The sequence below is a fragment of the Lygodium microphyllum genome, chromosome 2 (assembly GCF_053477565.2).
Source record: "Lygodium microphyllum isolate KBCC chromosome 2, Lygodium_microphyllum_v1.1.10, whole genome shotgun sequence".
In the NCBI taxonomy this organism is placed as follows: domain Eukaryota; kingdom Viridiplantae; phylum Streptophyta; class Polypodiopsida; order Schizaeales; family Lygodiaceae; genus Lygodium; species Lygodium microphyllum.
Genome location: NC_141136.1, coordinates 18,366,979 through 18,390,512, shown reverse-complemented (window position 1 = coordinate 18,390,512; position 23,534 = coordinate 18,366,979). Strand labels below are relative to the sequence as shown.

General features: G+C 47.2%; 1 protein-coding gene across 3 annotated transcripts in view; it reads right to left on the bottom strand.

Moving 5' to 3' along the window:
* LOC148039525 (putative pentatricopeptide repeat-containing protein At3g47840) overlaps nucleotides 1-23,534 on the bottom strand; it is a 128,953-nt gene that overhangs the window by 67,254 nt on the left and 38,165 nt on the right. The window contains exon 3 of one of the 3 annotated variants that reach the window (XM_087691647.1): nucleotides 8,329-8,676. The exons of the other annotated variants lie outside the window; for them this stretch is intronic. The gene's annotated coding sequence lies outside the window, so the exon portion shown is untranslated. Of the gene's footprint in view, nucleotides 1-8,328; nucleotides 8,677-23,534 lie in introns of those variants that run through there. 3 annotated transcript variants of the gene reach the window in all.

Here is a 23,534-nt window from a genome sequence, read left to right as displayed (position 1 = left end):
GCAGTTAACTCTTTCTAGATAAAAGCCTGTCTTTGGAGTTGAAGAGATTTTGATTGTTGGGCATATGTGTGGGCCTTATGGGTGAAAGCCATCACCAACGAAAATAGATGGGATTGAGAATGCAAGATGTATGCACGAATGTATCAGAGGTGCGTAGATTCTTGGGTGCATGTGTGTTCTATTTGATATGGATTCCTCACTTTGCACATGTAGCCGATGCTCTTTATCAGCTTCTAAGGAAAGGTCAGAAATTTCATTGGGAAAGGAAGCATCAGAAAGCAATGAAGAAATTGAAGCAACTCTTAAAATCTGCTCCTACATTGAGAAAGGCTGACTATTCACATGGAAAGCCTATCATTATTACTGTTGATACAAGCCCAATCGGGATTGGATAGGCAATTGGGCAAGATGATAAGGAAGGACAAAGATATGCAATTCGCTTTGGTGCTAAAGTATTGACTGAACGACAGAGAAGATATCCATAGATTAAAAGAGAATTATGGGGAATTGTGACTGCCCTTAAATGTGATAAGGAGTATTTTATGGGTGCTCATGTAGTCATTGAGACCGATTGTTTGCCAGTATTGGGTATGATTACTAGTTATGCTACTCCGGACATTGCTATGCTCCGATGGATTGCATACATCAAATCTTTGAACCCTGAATTTCAGCATATTGCAGGAAGAGATAACCCAGTGGCAGACATGTTATCTCAAGCACGTTATGAGAATGAAGATGGGATGATGGATGAGGAGGAAGAAGATGACTTTCTTATGGCTGAAAATGATGTTGCAAGAGTAAATTTAGCAATGCAAGGTGTTGCTACAGCATTAACAGAAGCTTGGACAACAAAGAGAAGACACTTTAGATGTTTTGCATCTTGTGTAGAAGTGTTTCTGGAAGACAAATATACAGGAGAGTGGCTGAGAATCGGTCAATATCTCAGTACATTAACAAAGAGAGATGAATGGTCAAATGAGGAGTTTAAGAAGATCAAGAGGAAAGCCTATGGATTTTTCTTAAAAGATGGATACTTATGGAAACATGCTAAAAGAAAACAGGGTATGCCATTGCAAGTTTTGGGTAACAAAGCTTCACAAGTAAAAGTAATGCAAGAATTTCATGAAAGCTTATGGGCTGGTCATAGAGGTGTTTTGGGTACTTTTACAAAGATCAAAGAAAGATATTGGTGGCAGAATATGTATAAGGATGTTGCTCACTTTGTGGAAACATGTACGACATGTCAAATGTATTCAATTGTGAGACATCGGGATGGATTGCAACCCACATATCCATCGTCTCTTCATTTTAAGTGGGTGGTGGATTTGGTCACAATACCTACAGGTCTTTGGCAAAGGAGGTATCTTGTGCTTGCTCGTGAAGACTTGACTAATCAAGTGGAAGGGAGAGCTCTACGTACTAAGACGATAAATGACATATGTACTTTTCTCTTAGAAGAGATCTTTTGTCGATATGGCTGTGTGGGAAAAATTACAGCAGATAGGGGTGAGTTGGATGCAGATGAAGCTCATGATTTCTTTGCACGGTTGGGGATAAAGCTTGCTTTAACTTCAGCCTATAACCCTGAAGGAAATGGAAAAAGTGAAAGAGGTCATCCACCTATTGTAAGATTTGGCAAAAGCATGTGGAGAGAAGGTAAAAGAGTGGCCACGATTACTCCCTTATGCTTTGTGGGCTGACAGAACAACTCATAGTGCTGTTACAGGATATATGCCTACAGAATTGATGTACGGTCAAAAACCTTTCATGCCGATAGAAGAGATGACAATCACATGTATTGTGTTACCTTGGGAGGAGGAGTTGAATCGAGAGGAGTTGTTGGCCTTGCGCATTAGACAGTTGGAAAGAAAGTCAGAAGACATAGAGACAGCAACTGCAAAGTTAAGGGCAGCAAGGATACAGAACAAGAAACAGTTTGACAAAAGACATAGACTGAGACCAAGAACCATATAAGATGGGGATTGGATATTGGTTTATGATAGCAGTTTAGATAACCAACATAGTGTCATGCGTAAAGTTTCCAAAAGATGGTTTGGACCCTATGTGATAATGCTACTTATGTTTTAAATGAGTTGGATGGGACAGCCATAAAACTTCCGGTAGCAGGGAAAAGAATCAAATTATTCAAAAGGCGGGAATCTACTGCCTATGAGTTTCCAGAATTGGAAGAAAATAGTGGCCACGATACAGGGGATAGCCAAGAAGATATGGAAGATGAAGAAGCAAAGAATATGGTTACAGAGGATGAGGAGGACTCAGAATCCGGTGACAACTAGGATTTTGGCACATACCAGAGGATGTGCATGTTCAGAGGGAGTGAATGTCATGATACTATGCGGACACAGTGTGAAAAATCATGGAATGCATCATCATCCGACTTCTTATTAATCAAGAGAGTCAATGTGATCTGAGTCATTAGTATTAGTGTGAGTTGCATGGATTATCCAAAAATACTAGATTTTTGGATAATTTTAGCCTATTTTTTATATTATTTATTGTAAAAAATCCGAAAAAGTTAAAAAAACTTCTAGATTAGGATGGCATACAAAAAGCAAGTTGCTTTTTCAGCCAGTTATGGGATTTTCATAAAAAAAGACACATTGGCGAAATCGTGTGCATCGCGATCGCTATAAACAGACTGAAAACTGCAGATTGGAGCCATCAAATTTGGGTTCCGAGCAGCAGAGAAGGAGCTGTAATTTTGTTCTACGAAGAAGCTGCAGGAGATCTAATGCCTGGAGATTGCTTCAGAGTAGTGCGAAGATTCCAGGTTCTTTCAATACATATTGATTCAATTCATTGTGATTTGTTTTTGTAGTGTTTACCACTTGGGTATTCTCTATCTTCTCTTCCATCTCCTATCTCTACTTCCTTCTACTTCTAATCCCCAGTGGATTCGACCTTTCGACAAAAACCCCTCTAACACTGTTCATAAAGAAATACATGTCTTCCTCATTACTCAAAGATCAAAGGTTATTTTGAAGAGTCCCTTCTTCATGAGCATCCCCCAATCCAACAGAAAATATATAATCAACTACTAGCATAGAATCTAACATAATGATAGTATGTAATCCAAGCCACATTCCACTAGCGGATGGTCAATCCGTAGCAGAGATTTCAAAACTCCTCCAAGATCATTAGTTCTATGCATCGAATTTAAAGGAGATAATTCAAGCTTACATTCAACCTTCTACTTAGTCCCATCTGTAGGATCGTGTTTCCAAAGAAGGTTTCTTCACTAATCAAACATGTTTTGGGACTAGCTCAACATCCCCTCTTAGGCCCAAAACTAAGCCATAACAAATAAGCACTTTTCTTTATTTTCTTTTATCCCAAGGCATCCCATCCCAAAGCAACTAGGGCATTGAATAAAGGGTGCACGTCAGCTGTCCAAAGACCTACCAAGACTACAAATACAATCGCTATCTCACTAAGGGAGCCCAACTAATTGCCTAAAGAAGCCAAAGCATTGAACCAAGGGTGCTCGTCGACTACCCAGGGGCCTACCAAGTCTTGCAAAGGCTGATGGAATCAACAATGGAGGTTTTTTTTTTTAAGATTTCTTTTTAAAGAGCGTTGTTTTAGTGTATCACAAGATTTAGCATTAAATGAGAGGTTCATGTTGGGTGTAAAGTCTAATAGTCTCCATGTGTATAAACATATAAGGGTGTGAACACACCCTTATTTGTACCCTAACATATAAATACATTTTATTATTTGTGTACCGTGACTAACTGGTATACTCATCTTGGGATTGTCTCTCTCACTCTCAACACTCCTACTCCATTTCTGTCTCGCATTCCATTGCGCACTCATCCCAACAAACTGGTATCAGAGCTGCGCAAGACTGTGCACGCTTTCCAAGGACATTGCGAGTCAGTTTCAGTTCACGTGCATGAAGAAACGTCAGGTGACATTGTTTCAAATTCGTCTTCTCTTCAAATAGGCCAAGTACAACTTTTCCAGACTAGCGTGGCAGCACACGTGTGTAGCGAGTCAAGCAACAAGTTGGTTTTGATGACCAGGTGAGGCAATCGACAGTTTGTTTTCAATTAGGCGACTGTTTTCAGCCAATGTGAGGTCAGGCAACTGCTTCAAACACAACGACTGGGTTAGGCGCACGCAAGGACAGCTCACGTGAGTCATTGACAGGTCATATCCCCATCAGTCGTAGCCCAAATTTGCATACTCAAATCACACAACATGTTAATGGCTGTCTTTTGTAAAATTTCGGTTTTTTTTTTCATTAGATTTTTACTAATTTACACGCCCCCTTCTCACTGATAGGGATTCGTGCGCATAAGCACAGTTCTCATATTTATGCATATTTATGCCCGAAAATTTGGGGTTTTTCCCAAATTTGATATTGTTCGTGCATAACAATGACATTGCACCCATAAATTGCAAAAATTGTGCACATTAGCCTTGAAAATTTTGGGGCTTTTCATGTATCAGTGAAATTTTGCTCAACTGAGCCGGATTTACTGACATTGGTACACATTTGGACTCGAGAAAATTTTTGCTAAATTTATCTATTTTATGCTCTCGAGAACATGTATTAATGCAAGTGGGGTAGATTGGTCAGCAAAATTTAAGGGCTTATGCTGAAATTTTTGAATTGTGGCAAAATTGATGTGTGAAATGCACATTGGAGACATTGCTGACCTAGTGCTATAAGCAATGAAATTCAAGTTTATCATCTCCCACTTGTGAGATTTTGGAGAAATTGTAGAGAATTTTGATGTTTTTTGTGTATCAGAAGTGCTTTTGGGCACATATATATGCAGTACACATGTTAGACAACTCTTATTGAGTTGATGTATTGCTGAATATTCATGGTGCACTTGCCCTTCGCGCCGCCTGCTACCCCGCCTCCCGACGTTTCCTCACGCTTGCCCCTACCCAAAGCCATCGCTTGTAGCCCCCCTCCCTCGCCTGTGGCCCATTGCCTTCCTTGCCTGTGGCATGTTGCCCTTGCCCCCTCCCTCGCTTGTGGCATGTTGCCCTCGCTCCCTGCCCATCGAACCCCGCCAGCGGACTGGTGGCGCTTGCCTTGCCCATTGCCCCCACCCCCTGGCCATCGTTCCCGCCTATGGCCCCGCTTGCAGCCCGTCGCCCCCTGCCCCCGCCCCCGCCCCCTGCCTAGTGATGCCTACCCTACCCATCACCCTACCTGCGGCCCAGTAGCCCGTCTCCACACTCTACAGATCGGCCACGAGCAAGGTTCTCATAGGTGGCAGGACAGGGGAGGAGTTTCGCTAGAGAGATCTGTACGGCAAGGCTGCCCATTGGCCCCGTATCTGTTCCTACTCTTTGCAGAAGCGATGTCTCACTTCCTCAGATCACGTATGAGTGGGTTATGCAGCCTCCGACTTCCAGTGAGAGAGGAGACGGAGCTGTTAGACTCAGAGTATGCAAATGATATAGCACTTTACATAGAGGATGATGAGTTGATGTTGGAAAGGGTGAGACTAGCTCTCGAGATGTTCTATACTGCAACAGGAGCGAAAATCAACTAGCAGAAGTCGATTGGCTTCCTTACAGACCTTGACTCCAATACGGAGTGGGACGTCCACTTGGGATTTAGATGGGTGTGCAGAGGGCAGACCGTCCGCTACCTAGGGTTCTAAGTGGGACTTGACATCACCCCCGCCCAGCAGTTTCTCCCAGTCCTCGACTCTATTCGGAGGAAGCTGGCCTATTGGAGTATTGCTCGCCTCTCCCTTACAAGCCGAGCCCTGGTGGTCAACCAGGTCCTCCTAGCGACGGTTTGGTACATCGCCTCATATTGGTACTTTTCATCTTGTGCTGCTCCGCTTTGCTGCCTAGTGCGGAATTTCCTCTAGGCTGGGTCGAACAGTTCCATGGACTCTCGGGCCAAGGTGGCATGGGCAACCATCATCCGGCATCGGTCAGATGAAGGGCTTGGGATCATTGACCCAAGGTATCATAGTATGGCCCTTTTGGGCAAGCTTGCAGTCCGCGGTCTCACACCAAGAGGGCAGACCTGGAAGGTCCTACTGCAGGAGGACCTTCAGGAGTGCAGACCGAGGCTTGGCAGGGATTGGAGACAGTCCTTGAGATGGATCTTCACCACAGCCCAGATCACACACCCCGGATCCCCCTTCCTACGTAGCTTACTTCATATGTGGCGAGGGCCTCCGTAAGGCCCTAATTCAGAGTCCCCCAAGTTGCCAAGAGGAGATAGACCATCAGCTGGTGATCTGGAACCTCTAGGTCAGAGATCAGGAGGGGGTACAGATCGGCGAGTGCCCCCACATCCAGTGGGCTGGTTGGGAGGCTGGTCTGACTCGCACCATCAGAACCTGGTGTGGGAGCTTTCGCTCAACCGCCAAGACCCTCGGACCGCTTATTCTTTCAAGCGTTCCAAGCCGAGCACTAATGGCTACCTCTCACATAACCGACGTGTCATCCATACCTACGGGTGTAGTGAGCTTACCTCCGTGCCGCTCGAGTTACCTCCTCTCCCGCGCACTCCGGTAGCTCCACGATCCAAGTGCAAGCTTCAAGCAAGCTCCATCCTCAAGCTCCACACTCCAAGCTCCATTGCCGCAAGCAAGATAAGAGAAGCGAAGAGAAGAGAAGAAGAGAGGAGAAGATGGAGAGCTTCTCCTCCTCGGTCCCTCACCCTCACACACACACTCCCTCACACTCTCACACTTCCTCTCTCAAGCACAAGCTCAAGCAAGCAAGAACAAGAAGAAGAAGAAAAAGAAGAAGAGAGCTACTTTTGGCCACACACAAGGAATGAGTTTCTCATTCACTTTTCCACTTTTTATACAAAACCCTAAATCCCTTTTGGGCGGTCATCCCCTTTTCCCCTTTTTACATGGCCGGCCATAGCCTAGGCTCTTTTTCCCATTGTCCTTCTATCTTCCTAGCTTCCTTTCCACCGCCCATCTACATTTACAAATTGCACGGGTGAGAGCCCGGCGCTCCTCGACTTAAACCATGATGCGCTTGCGCTCTTTTATAAAAGTTTTGACTTGCGCTTTTCCTTGTGCGTCTTTGTCTTCCGTTTCTCTTTGCCTTGGCCTTTGTCTTTGTCTTCTGCTTTAGCTTTTCCGGATTTTCCACCTTCGTTCGTTTGAGGGTTAACATTACCCCCCTCCTAGACGAGTGCCAGTCCCATGGCACTCACCGTCGTAGGTAGCAGGCTGTAGTATGCACTGAAGACGTGGGTGACAAGGACGCCTGTGGTTTCCGTGAAGGAGTGTTGGTGGTGGTGTAAAAGCAAGTCCTGGGGGCCTGTTGGTGGCCAAGGTGGCTGGTGGAAGGTTGTTGGAGTTGGTGGTAGGGCTATTCTATGTTGGGGATTGCATTGATGGCCAGCACCAATGTTGGTTTGTTGGGGATTCTGCACATGATGATTCTTTGCGGGCTTGTCGGATGGTAAGAGATAAGCATTCAGAGTTGGGTGTCGCTAGAGAGCGATTGACACGTCATTAGAGGCTTCAATACCTGCAATTTGAAAACCTCTCGTGTGGTCTCTCCGTAAGGGATAGTGCTAGTCTTATTATCGTGCACAAGACATATTTGATTAGTTTGGGAGACACGTCAACTCTACGCAAGCTAAGAGTATTGTCCTGCACTTGAGGACCCAAACTGTGGATATACTTCGGTGCAGATATGATATAAGTGATAGTGCATACTTAGATAGTACGTAGTTAGAAGACCGCGGGCTAGTTTCTCGTAACAATGCATGAATGAAGCAAAGTTGTCCATGTTGAGAAGTACACGTGAAGATATATGAGACATCCTGTGCATTGTGACTGCACGACGTGGCATAAGTGAATACAGGGACACCGCACTTTTGGTAGCTGGAAGCTATTGGACTCACTTGATGATGAGGACGGTGTACTTTTCATGGCCAATCGTGCAGTGCTTACCACCACTGACTGCAATGGTACTAAGGCAGAGTGCAAGAGAGAATTGTGCAAGTGGGTCAGGGTGACAGTTCTAACCATAGGCGAGACGAACTCCGTAGGTATGTCCTGCCCTGGATGTGCCTTGAACAACTGTGGGTGATGCTAAAGGGCTAGGGGACTAGGGACGGAGTCAGTCAATCAAGGTCACTGGACGTACCTAATTTGAGGACCCCTAGGTGCTGTGCTTGTGATTGTGGGTGCTTCTTTTCGTTCATTTCATTTCTTTGTTTTTCCTTTTTTTTTGTTTCTTTTTCTGATACTTTTTCTTACTTTCTTTCTTCCTTTTTTTTTTTTTACTTGCCTGAGTACAACCATTGCAATATGTTGAGGTTATCAGCCTTTCAGTGGGTTGGAAAATATCAAGATTCGAAGGCTCAAAAAATGGATATTACAGTGATGATTGAGCCCTAGCCTCATTGTTAAAGAAGCAGTTGTTGAGATGGGGAGATACACTTGAGACATTGCAACCCTCCTTGCATCACACGCGATGTTGGTACAATTGAGGTAACGACTGCCGTGAGCCAACTATAGAGCTTTACCCAGAAAGAGAGCATAGCCCATGAATATGCTTTGGGCCATGCGATGTGGGTGGTCGGCAAGGGTGATTTTTGCTTTCGGCAACGTGGGTTTGTTGCGGCTCTTTGTGGGGTCGATGGTCTTGCGGTGATCGGGCATTGAACACTTTTGCACAAAGACCTGTATCATCCTGCATCCACATGTCACTTCATAAGAGTACATGCATGGTATATGCCACAACTATAATAAACCAGTGCAACGCAAGGAGACATCACTTATCTGAATTCCATGGTGTTGACTTAGATACTTATCACCTGCGCTCGATTAGCTTTCTCTTTTGCTAAAGACGTGAAATATATTAAACGCAGATATGAAAAGTTCGTAAAATTCGGAAACATGTCAACACTTAACCTTTTAAAGACAAAAAGTCATGGTGGCCAGGTAGCATTTGATAAGCCTTTTATACAACATGGGACTACTCTATTTGTAGGAGGCGGGGCGAGTTTGGGTTGTCGAGCGACTGAGGCTCTACTGGTGCGTGGCTCCTGTGGGTTTGGGCAGGGAACATGTCGGCCGGGACATGAATGGTGTAGTCCTGGGCCACGACCGTTTCCAAAATGTCCTTGAACAGTTCATTAAATTCTTCTCTTTCCCTTGCTGCCCTTGAGCATTTGGTGCCCGAGCGTGTGTTGGGAGTCTGTGCAACTGGTGTTGCCTCATTTTGTGTGCCTATCTGACCGTCTGCTCCCCTGGCCCGCGGATTCTTCGGCCTTCGTCCGGGGCGGTGTCGCTTAGGGCCTTACTTCTTGGCATACCTCTTGAGGGTGGGCACATAGCGCTCCGGTGGAGGGGCGCGTGCCACATGCTCCCGTCGTCTGTGAAGAGCGTCCTTGCATGCCAGGTGTCCATGGTTCTCCATGTGTTCCGTCTGGAAGCCTGCAAGATGCAATCCAAGGATTAGACCTTGATACAGGATACAATTGTTCGCACGGAAGGGATTTTAGTGTGGTTTATCAAGCGCATATGACAAGGAGGGGACGAGTGAGGCATGCAGTGTTTGTTGTATAGGGATGGCCCCCATGATGATGTTCCCCTTGTCTCCAGTCATTAGCAGATATTGGCTTATGCTAAGTTGTATGGGTCGGTTGTCATGGAGTGGGACAGGGCACATCCTCGGAAGGATAGACCAAAAAGGAAAGAAGGTGTGTAGAAAGGGGTTACACCCTGTCTACACCATCAGTGTTGTTGGTCATGGCTTCCTATAGCGGTAAGGTGGGTTGCATGCCCTTCACTTGGAGGTGGGGATGCTCACACGGCTTTTAAATGTGTGATGAGAGGAGGACTTGAGGAGCTTAGCCTGTCAGACCCAACTCTTCTCCCTGCGCTTGACTATCATTACTTGTGTGTGTTGATATTGTTTATATAAGGTGACACAAGAATCAATGTTTATTTATATACATAATGTCACTTCACGAGGATAAGAACCAATTGTAGAACTCGGGGTTGTACTGGAGCGTGGCACACGCATCTAGTATTCGCGATAGCTTACTTAATACTGATAGATATTTTGCCACGTCGAGTAGCATGGAACCTTGACGGAGTCTACTAGCAATATGTAACTCCTCCTCAGTGAGAACCTTATCAATCAAAGGGCTCTCTAGTCTAGTCCCAGCTAAGTCCGTACCCCGAATGTCAGTTAGCACTCGAAGGGAAGTTGGTGCTAGATAGGTTGGGTCCTTTTGAGACCGCCATTTGGCCAATCGCTCCTCTGAGACTGTCATGATCTGAGCCCCTAGTTCGGCCATTGCAACGCGGTTCTCACACCAACGCTGTTCAAATTGACTTCAGCCCTTTATTAGTCGCTTTAGTTGTTCTATGTCCACAAGATTCGGTCGGCAGAGCACATCATTGAACGTGACGGTTAAACGCAGTTTGTCAGCCTCCTCGTCAGGGATGAGTCGCATGCGTTCATGTAAGAGCTTGTTATAGTGCTCGTCAAGATGTTCTTGCTCTTCCCAGGATAGAGGAAATGGCAAATAATCTCCAAGCTGCTCCTTTGGGATTGTGCCCACGTCCGCAAGGACGTAGACTCGTGTGAACACCTTGAGCTTAGCATCCAACTCAGTTAAGTATTCTGTGACACTTCTACGTTCAACGAAGACTTGCTCGGTTGCCATCTCATGCAAAGTTCTAAGTTTCCTTAGGCTTTAGTATAGCTAGGGGCTCAGGCCTAGATGAGCAGGATTGGTCAACGCTAGGATTGCTCATGCTCTTGGGGTTTTCATGTTTCTCTTGAGGCTTCGTTATTACGTCAAGGTTCTCCTTGGGTGTGACTGTTGCGACTCCGTCACCCCGTCGTGACAGTGTTGTATCCATTCTTGCTTTGTCAATGCAAGTTCTATTGTCGATGGATAGAGTGTTGCAAGCAGCCCTTAATGGCAACGACTACTGTGATTTGTCGGAGCACCCGGATGGGACTGAGGTTTCACCGCTATTAGGAGACACATCACTGGGTTCATTGGTGGATGGACTTGATGCTTTATTCCCCAGCTCTTCATCGCCCTTAGTCTTAATGCTCTTGGGGTCCACAACTACCTGCAACTGTTGTTGTTTTCGTTGTTTCCTTCTCTTTTTCTTGGTCAGTGCAGGTGCATCTAACGGCTCGGACCTTGGGCTAGTTCGACACCGCTGATGTGCTTAGTTGGGCCTCAGCATTTCCCTTCTCTAGTGTGTCCTTACGAGACATGACCATGGCCTGCTGAGTAGCCTCACTAGGTTGTGAGAGCACAACTGCCTTCCTTTTTGGAGAGCCTAGCTCTTCAGCCAATTCCCTTGTGTGTAACTCCTCCAGTCTAGGCTTTAGGCACTTTGGAAGCATTGGAGTTGTCGAGGCAGTTAATTGTGACACCTCCTCCACACGTAAACCACTAAGGACACGTTTCACAAGGGGTGTTGTCACGGCCAAAGATTGTGACTGCTGTGATCCTTGATTGGAAATAGTGGTGGCTAATTCAGTAGATTGGCTACCATTGGTAGACTGCGGTGTCAAGTCCTGAGGCAGATCAGAAGTGGTCGTGCCTTTTAATGCCCTTAGAGCATTCACTTGCGTAGATCAAGTATCTGTTGATCTAGTCACGGTGGGTTGCACATGCACATCCTTAGGTTGAGAGCTAAGGGTGGTGTCGTGTCCTGCCTCTTGGACATTTGGAAGCTTTGATATAGGTCGAGATTGGGATTGAGTAGCCGCACTTGAGGAGTGTTGTGCTTCTTGTGTCCGGGTAGGGAAAGAGGGTGTAGGAGACTTAGGACTCCTAAGTGGCTTTGACACTGGCTTGGAGATTTGCTCGTGGTTGTTAGATGATTGTGCTATTTGCTTTGTTGAGCATTTAACCTTGCCTTGAGCAATGTTGTGCCTATGATGCTTGCTATCCTCTTGGGGAATCAAAAGCTCCTTGGGCACTAGCGGCTTCTGCATATCCTCAACGATTACATCTGGCATCTACTTGTCAAGCACGCTAGGCCGAGGATCTACCCTCCGATTGGTCCCGCTTGGTTTCTTGATTTCGACCATGAGGGACTCAGTCACTCCACTGTTGTTGACTCGAGACTTGGTTTTTCGCTTAGATCTCCTCCTACGCTTCTTTGCTCTTGATACGATCTAGCCTTCAGTCGACCACAAAGGTTTAGCAAGGGGTTTTGGCACCCAAATCCATCGGTTGCCTGCATAATATCCTTGAGCCCGAAGCCACGCCTTGGATATCCATCGTAGCATTGTGCTAGCTCTCCATCGATGCTTGCGTCTATAAGGCTTGGGCTTCTTTTGGGGTCTTCTACGATATTTGTAAGTCCAAAGCCTGTCCTTGGCATTGTCTCTTGACCTTCTTGGTTCAGGCATGGCCTCACTCACTGGCTCTCGTCGTTCGACCTGTGATTAACTCTTCCAACAAGTCCTTGCTCTCCTTAATGGGCTTGACTGTTACGTCAACATCTTCCTTGCCTTTCCCTCGAGGTTTGCTGAGGTCACCCTTGCTAAAGGTCGTGACTATCCTCACACCCAGTAGTGTCAAGTGTATCCTCTGAGCTACATAGTCCGCCTCACACTTGGTAGCCTTTTTGAAGGATCTTCCTAGGAGGGTTTCTTTCCCGCAGCTAGCACTTTTTGGAGGAACATAAAATAGGATAGGCAAGCTTTCCGTTTCAATTGTCGCAAGGATTTTGCACTTCCCTATGAGTGCTTGTGGATGTCCCCCATAAGGGCTAAAAGTTGCACTAGTCGGTGTGAGCTCTGGTTGGCCTAGTAGGGTCCATGCTTCATAGGTCAAGATGTTAAAATCTGCTCCATCAATCAGAGCATCGATAGTATGCTCTCTTTTCGCGGTGAGTTTGACCCTAAGATAAGCAGGTGGTACTATGTCTTCATCTTCCGGGTCTTGGCTTGTAAATTTAAGCCTTCTGACAGATGCCCTTGAATCCCCACTTGCATGACCAGACGTGGATTCTCCATCAACGTCTTGGGTTGTCTGTGCAGTGTTGCTCAAGGTACATCTCTCGTCAAGAGTGTCATGTCTAGTCATCTTGGCCTTTATAGCTTGCTGATGTTGCATTTCGCTCTGACTAGACATGGTATGACCACAATGTCTTTGTGTTCTCGTGGTGTGGCCTTTTTGCCCTTGATGGCTAGATTGGCCCATTGATGTTCTAGGGTCTCTGTTTCTCTCTGTTCAGGTATGGGCTTTTGGCTGCTCTTTTGCAAGTGAGAATCCATGCTTGTATAGAGCCATTACTTCACCAGGGTCCAATTTGGAGGACCTGTCACGGCGCACGTTTTCTCTCCAACCTACTTGGGGAAGGTGCGGAGGGGGCAGAGCCCCCTCTACGGGGGTCCAGGAGAGGCAGTCCCCCCCGGCCCGCAGGGCCGTTACAGTAAACACCATGCGCCAGTTGGAGGACCGTTTATAGCCAATTTTGAACTACTTGCTCTCAGTTTCAACCCAGTGATCTATCCATGATATGGTTTCGGCTCTGTATGGTTTCTCGATTAATTTCACTGTCTTCACGTAAAAATTTGAGAAAATCTAAATTCGGCCTAACATGTCCGAATTGCAGGGTCCGAGTGACCCACTCGGACGAGCCGAGAGCTGAGTTCGGACGATTCGGACGAATTCGGACGAGGTCACTCGGGCGGGCTGAGGCACTTGGACAGAGGGCCGAATGTGGGATGTGGCGGAGGGCCGAATTTGAGTCTCGGACGTCGTTCGGGCGGGCCGAGGCCAAATGTGCCACGTGGCAAAAAGTTTTGACTTGGACGACCAAATGGGTTGACTCGGACGGTTTTTTTCCTCGGAAGGTCCGAAGCCGACTAGGGTTTGGGCGAGTGGACCGGGTGGTCCGAGGGCCGAGTCTGGGCCTCGGACCAGAGTCGACGTGACTCGAACGCACTGAACGCCGCACGTGTTTCTTCGTCGAAGCTCGCAAAATTCGTCGTGCAAGGCGCTGGGGGTCTTCCCCCTTGTCAAGCAACTCCAGATTGTTCCTACTACTGTAGGGGGAGTTGTAGAATTACTTGGGTTAGCCAAAGATCTCCCTGATGCCAAGATTGAAGCGGATTTCCTCGCCAAACTTTCCTCTTCTCTCCTGCTCTTTTGAAACCATGCAATGCACAATGTGGCCTTTCTTGTCACATCTGGCCCTTATACCCTCTTCCAGATATGGCATTGGCACCCCCAATAACTCGCTTACCGACCTTAGGCATCACAAGTAAGTTTTTTACCACTTTTGCACGATTCTTGTCCTGTTTCTGCCCTGTTTTGCAACGGTAACCCTAATGCTTATTTTCTTTGTTTTCTCCTACTCTAATGTATCCAAATCACAAAGTAAATACCTACACTACTCCATCTCACAACATAAATCTCAAGAAAAACAACAAACCTACTTGCCAAGGAGATCGAATACCATCTTCCACCCCCTCGCTTCCTACCTATCTCATGCACCGGTTCGGGGAAAACCCTACTCCAATGCTCGATTCGAAGCGCGCAAGCGCTCAAGGCTTGAATCCGTGGGTCCCGGCAATGGAACCAAAATGTGGGAGCTTTCGCTCAATCGCCAAGACCCTCGGACTGCTTATTCTTTCAAGCGTTCCAAGCCGAGCACTAATAGCTACCTCTCACATAACCAACACGCCATCCATACATTCGGGTGTAGTGAGCTTACCTCCGTGCCGCTCAAGTTACCTCCTCTTCCGCGCACTCCGGTAGCTCCACGATCCAAGTGCAAGCTTCAAGCAAGCTCCATCCTCAAGCTCCAGCTCCAAGCTCCATTGCCGTGAGCAAGACAAGAGAAGAGAAGAGAAGAGAAGAAGAGAGGAGAAGATGGAGAGCTTCTCCTCCTCGGTCCCTCACCCTCACACACTCACTCCCTCACACTCTCACACTCCCTCTCTCAAGCACAAGCTCAAGCAAGCAAGAACAAGAAGAAGAAGCAGAAAAAGAGAGCTACTTTTGGCCACACACAAGGAATAAGCTTCTTATTCACTTTTCCACTTTTTATACAAAACCCTAAATCCCTTTTGGGCGGTCATCCCCTTTTTTCCTTTTTATATGGCCGGCCATAGCCTAGGCCCTTTTTCCCATTGTCATTCTATCTTCCTAGCTTCCTTTCCACCGCCCATCTACATTTACAAATTGCACGGGTAAAAGCCGGGTAAAAGCCCGGCGCTCCTTGACTTAAACCATGATGCGCTTGCGCTCTTTTACAAAAGTTTTGACTTGCGCTTTTCCTTGTACGTCTTTGTCTTCCGTTTCTCTTTGCCTTGGCCTTTGTCTTTGTCTTCTGCTTTAGCTTTTCCGGATTTTCCACCTTCGTTCATTTGAGGGTTAACACCTGGTGAGAGATGTACAGGTTGGTGAACGAGTGTTGCAGCGGGCATCAGGTTGCCAGAGAGGAGTTGAGTTGAGGAGAAGGGAGATTGATGCAGCAATACCTTAGGAGTGGCTTGGCCCTCCGGCATGAGAGCCGGTAGAGCTCGGGGAGGTATGGGCCGCTAAGTTTTCACCGACAGGTATCCCCCTCCTGCAGATGGCAAGCAAAGTGGGCGGCACCCTGCTGGGGACTTTCTTCACAGTTTAGGAGAGGGGGCGTCTGGCCCTTGACAGACAGCAGTAGGATAAAGGGATAGCTGCCCTTTCATGGAGGAGGATTCGGGTGGTGAGCCTTCAGGGGAAGACATGGTGACTCGACCCCTATGTTTCTTGGAAGGAGCTCAAGGAGTGGCGCCTTTTGATCTGAGAGGGCAAACCACTTGATGAGCTGGAGTGGGATCCAGGAGAGTGGCTATGGCTAGCCACTGCGATTGCCAAGGACCCACCAAGGTTCATGGAGTACACAGCCAGGATTGGCAAACACGTGCTGATGCAGGACATGGACTAGGCACCGTCACGTAGCACGTACTGGGCGGAGCACAGCATCACGCATGCTTTCCGACGAACTTTCTAGCGCCGCCTATGGGACATGTGGAGGCTGCGGAGGATATTGTATTTTGTATGGCTAGTGGCACATGGAGGCCTGGCAATAGGGAATTGGTTAGCCCAAATGCAAAAGGATGGAGGATGTAAACGCTGCACACAGCAGCTTCTGGAAACTCCAAAGCACTGCCTCTGGTCGTGTGAGGCGGCATAGGTAGTGTGGAGACAAGCATGCTAAAACTAGCCTTCCTTCTTGGAATGGGTGGTAATAACCTGATTTAAGAGTTAATTACCGCAATAACTAAATGCACATAAAATGAAATACACACTTTACCATAACATTCTTGGACAGTAGACACCCTGGAAGGAGTACAACTTGAGATTCTTCAATCTCCTCCTGCTAACTAATTGCTCTTGCTGTCATAAATGTCCAACAAACCTTTTGGGTCATTTGCCCCTTGTTTCACCCAAGACTTCTCCAATTTGACCCTTGACTGGTCAAATGTTGCCCCAAATCAATTCGGGATGGGCTGGCTCCTGAAATCCCTTGATAATCTTCAATTATCAGCTGCTGATTTCAGTCCCTTGAGCCTTCAATCTCTGGCACGGATCCCAAGGTGGCTATTAAACCCTAATTTCTGCTGTGAATTAGGGTTTATTGCGGAAATTACAGATCAGCCCACCAAAAATGGCTGAGATCTCCTCCGAATGGCTGAGAATTGCTGAGCATAGGCTGAAGGAGATGAGAGAATGCTGTAGAGAGAAAATTTTGAGATTTGTCGCAAAGAACTGATCAAAATCAGTTGCTACCCTGTTGTACCAGCCCCAAACGGATGCACCAACAACAATAGGAGCATTAGAGACTGTGATCTTCAGGAAAAAGTGCATCAGCAGCAATTGTCAACTTCCCAAGGTCAAGAATATGCAATCTCCATCACCAAAATGGTCTCCAATGGCTGGGAATTGGCCCTAAAAGCTGGCAGCAATAGTCCAACACCTCTTTCCAACAACCCCAAAATGAAAAAACGAGATTTCCCTCTCCCTCCAACCCTATTTAGCCTTTCCCCCACTTGCACAGGAAAGTTTTGCCAAGTGGCAGCTTTCTTAATCCATTTTCAGCAATTTTCAGTCATTTGATTACTTTTTAGGATTAATTAATTCTGAAAATTAATTCAACCCTTAATCCATGCCCAAAAAATTGACCTTGCCCATCCAAAAATTAATTGGCTAGGCCATTTGCAACCCAAAGTGATCCCATGCATTAATTGACCCTTGGATAAGCATTAATCCATTAATTAATGCCTAGTCCCTAGTGTCACCACCACTGACACTTAATGGCCAATTAATGGTCCTAGAGGAAAACTGACACCAAAATTCACCTAGAATCTAACAAGTGTAACTTGTTACAACTTTTGTCTTTGACAGCCATCTTTTTCAAAGTATCAATTAGTCTTCAACTGTGAGAAAGTAGCTTGCACCTCACATGTGCAACACATGTGCATCTTTTGATTGCACATTTGATTAATCCTTTAATCAAATGTCAATCAAACATAAGCAAAGCATCAAATTTTCACGTTATCTTAATAGACCACCCCCTTGAAATCCTTGCAATCGTCCTCGATTGCACTGTAATGTGTCAAAGCCTCACAAGGCATCATAGTCAACACAACATTGGCCACTGTTAGCTAACTATCTCATATGCCTACCATTTGCTGAAAATTTCCAGTCAGCATAAACATAGCATAAAGCTCAACAATAGTTCAAAATTGTTGCCAGAAACTCATCGGATGCATCCCAAACTCTTGTTTCTCAACAGTACTAATTACACAACCATAGTAAAGCATAAACCGAGCCGAAACCATGGCTGAATTGTCAATGGCATTCAGTACACATGCTGCTGTCCATAGAACCATCTGAATACCACTAAAACTAATGATCATACACTGAAAACTAGCACTCGGTAATCAGTCTCTCATGATCATAACCTGATGCAAATGTACAATTTCAAAGTTGCAGTGAAAACCATACCCATCTGCATACATACCACAATGACTAGTACACTGAATAGTGACCTCATGGCAGACATACTATGAGCACAATACCTTGGATGCATGCTGAATACATCCGAGATCCACTATACACGAGAGCAGTCCATTCCTAGAGGAGTGGAAGTGCTACCTCCCCCTTGAGTATCAGGTGGTACTCTGGACCCTTGCCCTGCTAAACCTGAAAGAGCCCAATCTAAAGTCAGCTCTAACTGAAAGGCATCAAGATAAAGCTACAACAACTGAGGATGGTCTACCAAGTCATCCTCTTCCATCCATTTAGCATCCATTGGTGAACAGTTATCGTGAGATACATCCAAGGTTATGTGCTACACGGCAAAGGATGTGGCATGCTCCTCTCCACATGAGCTGCGCCACCTCACAAGACCAAAGGCAATGCTTTGGGATTTCTAGAGGCTGTTGTGTGCAGCACTTACAACCTCCCTTCTCCTACATCTGGGCAAGCCAATTTCCCACCGCCAAGCCTCCATGTGCCAGCAGCCATAAGAAATACGATACCCTCCTCGGCCTCCAACTATCCCATAGGCGACGCTAGAAGGTCCATCGGAAAGGCTCCATGATGATGTGCTCCGCCCAATGCCATGTCCAATCCATATCCTCCTGCATCAGTACGTGTCTGCCAATCCTGGCAGTGTACTCCAAGAACCTCGGTGGCTTCTTGGTGACCGCAGTGGCCGGCCATAGCCACTCTCCCGGATCCCACTCCAGCTCATCAAGTGGCCTATCCTCCCAGATCCAGAGGCACCACTCCCTGACCTTCGTCCAGAAGACAAAAGGGTCTAGCTGCCATGTCTTCCCCTGCAAGCCAATTACCCGGATCCTCCTCCATGAAAGAACAACTATCCTCTCATCCTACAGTCCTCTATCAAGAGCCAGAAGCCCCCCCTCCTGTACGGTGAAGAAGGTCCCCGCGGTGGAGCACCACCCACTCTACCTGCCACCTGTAGGGGAATGCTTGTTGGTGAAAACCTAGTGGCCCATATCTCCTCGGACTCTATCAGCTCTCATGTCGAGGGAGCAAATCATTCCTGAGGTATTGTTGTGTCTATCTCCCTTCTCCTCAACTCCACTCCTCTCTGGCAGCCTAATACTCGCTGCAACACCTCCTTGTCCACCGTCATGTATACCTCCCGCCATGTCTTGATGATACAAGTTGGGCCAACCTCCCAACCAGCCCACTAGATGTAGGGGCGCTCGCCAATCTAAACCCCTTCTCGATCTCTAACCTAGGGGTTCCAGACCACCGGCTAACGGTCTATCTCCTCTTAGCAGCTTGGGGGGCTCTAGATTAGAGCCTTAAGAAGTCCCTACCACACGCGGAGCAAACTACGTAGGTAGAGTGATCGGGGAGGGGGGGGGGGGGATCTGAGCTGACGTGAAGATCCAACGGCCTCCACTCACTGCCAAGCCTCGGTCTACAATCTTGAAGACCCTCCTGCAATAGGACCTTCTAGGTCTGTCCTGGTGTGAGGCCACGAACAACTAGCTTGCCCAAGAGGGTCATACTCTGATACTCTAGGTCTGATCCCAAGCCCTCCCTCTGACCGATGTTGTATGATGGTCGCCTATGCCACCTTGGCCCTCAAATCCCTGGAGCCATCTGACCCGGACCGAAGGAAATTCCGCACTAGGCGGCGGAGCTGCACTACGCAGGATGAGGAGAAGCACCAACATGAGGTGATGTACCAGGCCGTCGCTAGGACTTGGTTAACTACCAGGGCTCGGCCTGCTAGTGAGAGGCGAGCCGTGCTCCAATAGGTCAGCTTTCTCCAGATAGAATCAAGGACCGGAAGAAATTGCTCGGTGGGAGTGATGTCGAGTCGCACCTGGGACCCTAGGTAACTGACCGTCTGCCCTCTGCTCGCCCATACACTAAATCCCAGGTGGACACCCCACTCTATGCTAGAGTCCGGGTCTCTAAGGAAACCAACCGAATTTTGCCAGCTGATTTTCGCTCCCGTTGCAGAACAAAACACCTCAAGAGCCAACCTCACTCTCTCCAACATCAACTCATCGTCCTCTATGTAGAGTATTGTATCATCTGCATACTCTGAGTCTAGCAACTCAGTCTCCTCTCTCACTGGAAGTCGGAGGCCGCGTAATCTACTCACACGTGACCTAAGGAAGTGAGAATTTGCCTCTATAAAGAGTAGGAACAAGTACAGGGCCGGCCGGGCAACCCTGCCAGACCGATCTCTCCATCTAAAACTCCCCCCCTTGCCTACCACCTATGAGAACCCTGCTAGTGGCCAATCTGTAAAGTGCAGAAAGCCCGCAAATCGAAGCCTGGGGAGACCCAATCTCACCATGGTGCCCTCTAGGAAATCCCAGTCCATCTTGTCATAACCTTTCTCGAAATCCAAGAGTAGTACGGCCAGTCTCTGCCCATTGTGCTAAGCCCACTCTATCGCCTCAAAGAAGGTGAATACATTGTCTAGGAAGCTCCTATCCTAGACAAAGCCTATCTATGTATCATGAATGATGTCTGGAAGCATGGGGCGTAGTCACCTACCAATCATCTTTACCAGTGCCTTATAAGCCACTGACAATAAGGCATAAGGCAATCGGTCTCCAATGGGAAAGCTTCAACCAGTCTCCCCCTTTGGGGAGAAGATTAATAAGACCTACCGAAAGATTCCCTGAAATCTCAACTAAAGTGAAAATCTCCTAAAAGGCCATCAGTAGGGGGTCCTTCATCACCACCTCCCAATAGGTAGTGAGAAGGCCTTAGAGAGGCCATCCTCTCCCGGGCATTTTTTCACGTCCTGTGAATGGAAAGCCTCCTCTAATTCCTTCTCTATGAAGGGGACTAGGAGGGAGCGTCCCATCTCCTCTATGACAAGGGACGGGATGTGATTCCAAACCTGTTGTCCGCAATGTTGTCCTCTGGCGGGCTGAGGCTACCTCCTGCTAGAAAAGGTGTCTGTAATAGTTGGTGGCAATCTCCATCACTTCATCTGGGCTAGAGCGAATCCTCCCATACTGATCCTAAAGGCTGCGTATTTGCTCTCCTGAGGTACAGGGCTCGTGTGTGTGAAAGAACTTGCACATCGTCTCTTGGACCTATTGTGCATGGTCACCTGTAAGAATCAAATCATCAACATACAACACAAACAACACACTACCAGCCTCGAAAGTATACACAAAAAGCTGCGGATCGGCCTTGGAGCACCGATATCCCAACTCTGACTGAAGAAACGAGTTAATATTCTCGTTCCATGCACATGGAGCCTGCTTGAGACCATACAAGGCCTTCTTCAACCTGTAAATAAATTTCCCATCTGAGGATCCAAAGCCAAGAGGCTGCTCTACATAGATCTCCTCTTGCAAGTCACCATTGAGAAAGGCTGATTTCACATCCAATTGATAGACATGCCATCTCCTATGGCCAACCAAGGCAAGGACAGCTCGAATAGTTGCTATACGAGCAGTCGGGGCAAAAGTATCATGAAAGTCAATGCCTGGGCGCGGCGCTGAGTAAAACCTTTAGCAACAAGGCCGGCCTTGTGCTTATCCAAAGAACCATCACTAAGGTACTTAGTCTTGAAGACCCACTTGACGCCAATCACCTTCTTGTGAGAGGGACAAGGCACAAGGTACCAAGTGCCATTCCTCTCAATAGCCTCCAACTCGGCTTCCATAGCCTTCCACCAATGGGCGGATTGCAAAGCCTCCTTCAATGAAGTGGGCTCTCAATCCTACATAACACGGGTCATCAAACAATAGTTAGAGCAAACAAGCTGAATCTCGGAGTGTGTCACAGGCCCAATGAGGAGAAGGCCGGATCTCTCCCCCTGTCGCTCTCCATCTACTGAAGACTCCGGTACATCCACCGATGGAAGCTCCACTGGGATGGCGGGTGGAAGGGAGGACTCGGATCAGAAGAAGAATCTCCATTAAGAGACTCTGGCTCCAAAGGAACTATCTCGGAAGCCCAACTCTCCCTGGGATCTCCAAGGACAAGGTGATCCTCACCCCCTTCTATGGCCGGAACTTCCACGAACCACACATCTTGGCTCGTATAGACGTCTCGCTTGATGGGATCAAACAAACAATAACCTTGGGACTGGGAGCTATAGCCAACAAAAACTTGTCGTCGGGAAGCCGCCTCAAACTTGTCACGCTATGTCTTTGGGATGTACGCATAAGCGTCACACCCAAAGATCCTAAAATAAGAGACATCAGGCTTAGTCCCAAAGCCTCAAAAGGTGTCAGCCTGTCAACGGCCGAAGTGGGAGATCAATTAAGGATGTGAACTACAGTAGCCATAGCCTTGGCCCACAGAACCTGAGGTGACTATCGGTGCTCCATCATGGTGCGCGCCATCTCGATCACACTTCGGTTCTTCCACTCCAAAATGCTATTCTCTTGAGGACTATTGGTGTTAGCAAACTCCTAGTGAATGCCCCTATCTGCACAAAAACGAGCAAACTCGTTAGACACAAATTCACCACCCTTGTCTGATCGCAAGGTCCAGTCTCCAGCCAGATGGGTTCTCCCCAAAGAGAAGCCAATCCTTAAAGTGGGAGAAAGCCTTGGGCTTCAACGTCAAGAAATAGGCCCATGTCATCCTGCTGTAGTCATCTACGATCAACATAAAGTACAAGCTCCCCTTCAAGGACTCGGTCTGCATCGGGCCACAAAGATCCGTAGATACAAACTCCATAGGTGAAGTAGACTGCCTCGAAGCTTTGTTGGGAAAATCGCATCCCAATGCAATTTCTCACAAATGCAAAAGATACATGGTTGTTGGCTCGCCACGATGTCCGGCAAACCTCGAACAAATGATCCTCGCAACACCTTTCGAAGATATTCATAGTTCAGGTGGCCAAACCGAGCATGCCATAGCTCGAACTGTGTGTGAGAGGTAAGAAGAAGAGAGGTAAGAGCTGTAGAAAACTTCGATTCGTAAATGCCGTTCTCCTCAAACCCTGAAGAGAGAACCTTCCTCGATCCACGATCAAGAACTCGAACAATGTCACTGTCAAACTCCACCAAGAGGCCGAGAGAACAAATCTTATGGACCGAAAGCAAATGATACCCTAAACCTCACACATGCAACACCTCGGAAGTGTGGGTACCACCATGTCCATCTAGAATCAGATGCATCTCACCCCATACAGCAATAGACAAAGAAAAGCTGTCTCCAATGAGAATCTGCCCACACGAAGGTCACAAATGGGCAACACCAACGGGAGGAATCATGTGCTGGGAGGGACCACTGTCCCACAATCCACTCTCAATCCTGGGGAGTTGTCATCGTAGCATTAGAAGTCTTCGGTGTAGGGTCCTCAACGATCGCTAAGTGTAGAAAAGCACCTGATGAGGGTACAGCCACCGCTCCTAAATCCTTGGAGTCCTTCTTTGTGTCCTTGTCCTTGTCGGGGCAATCCTTCTTCCAATGATCGGTCTTACCACAAATATGGCAAGTCGATTCCTTCTCCTTGTCCTTCTTGGATTTATTATCCTCCTTCTTCTTCTTCTTTTGGTCCTTCCTCTTTTTCTGAGAAGCTTGACCAACC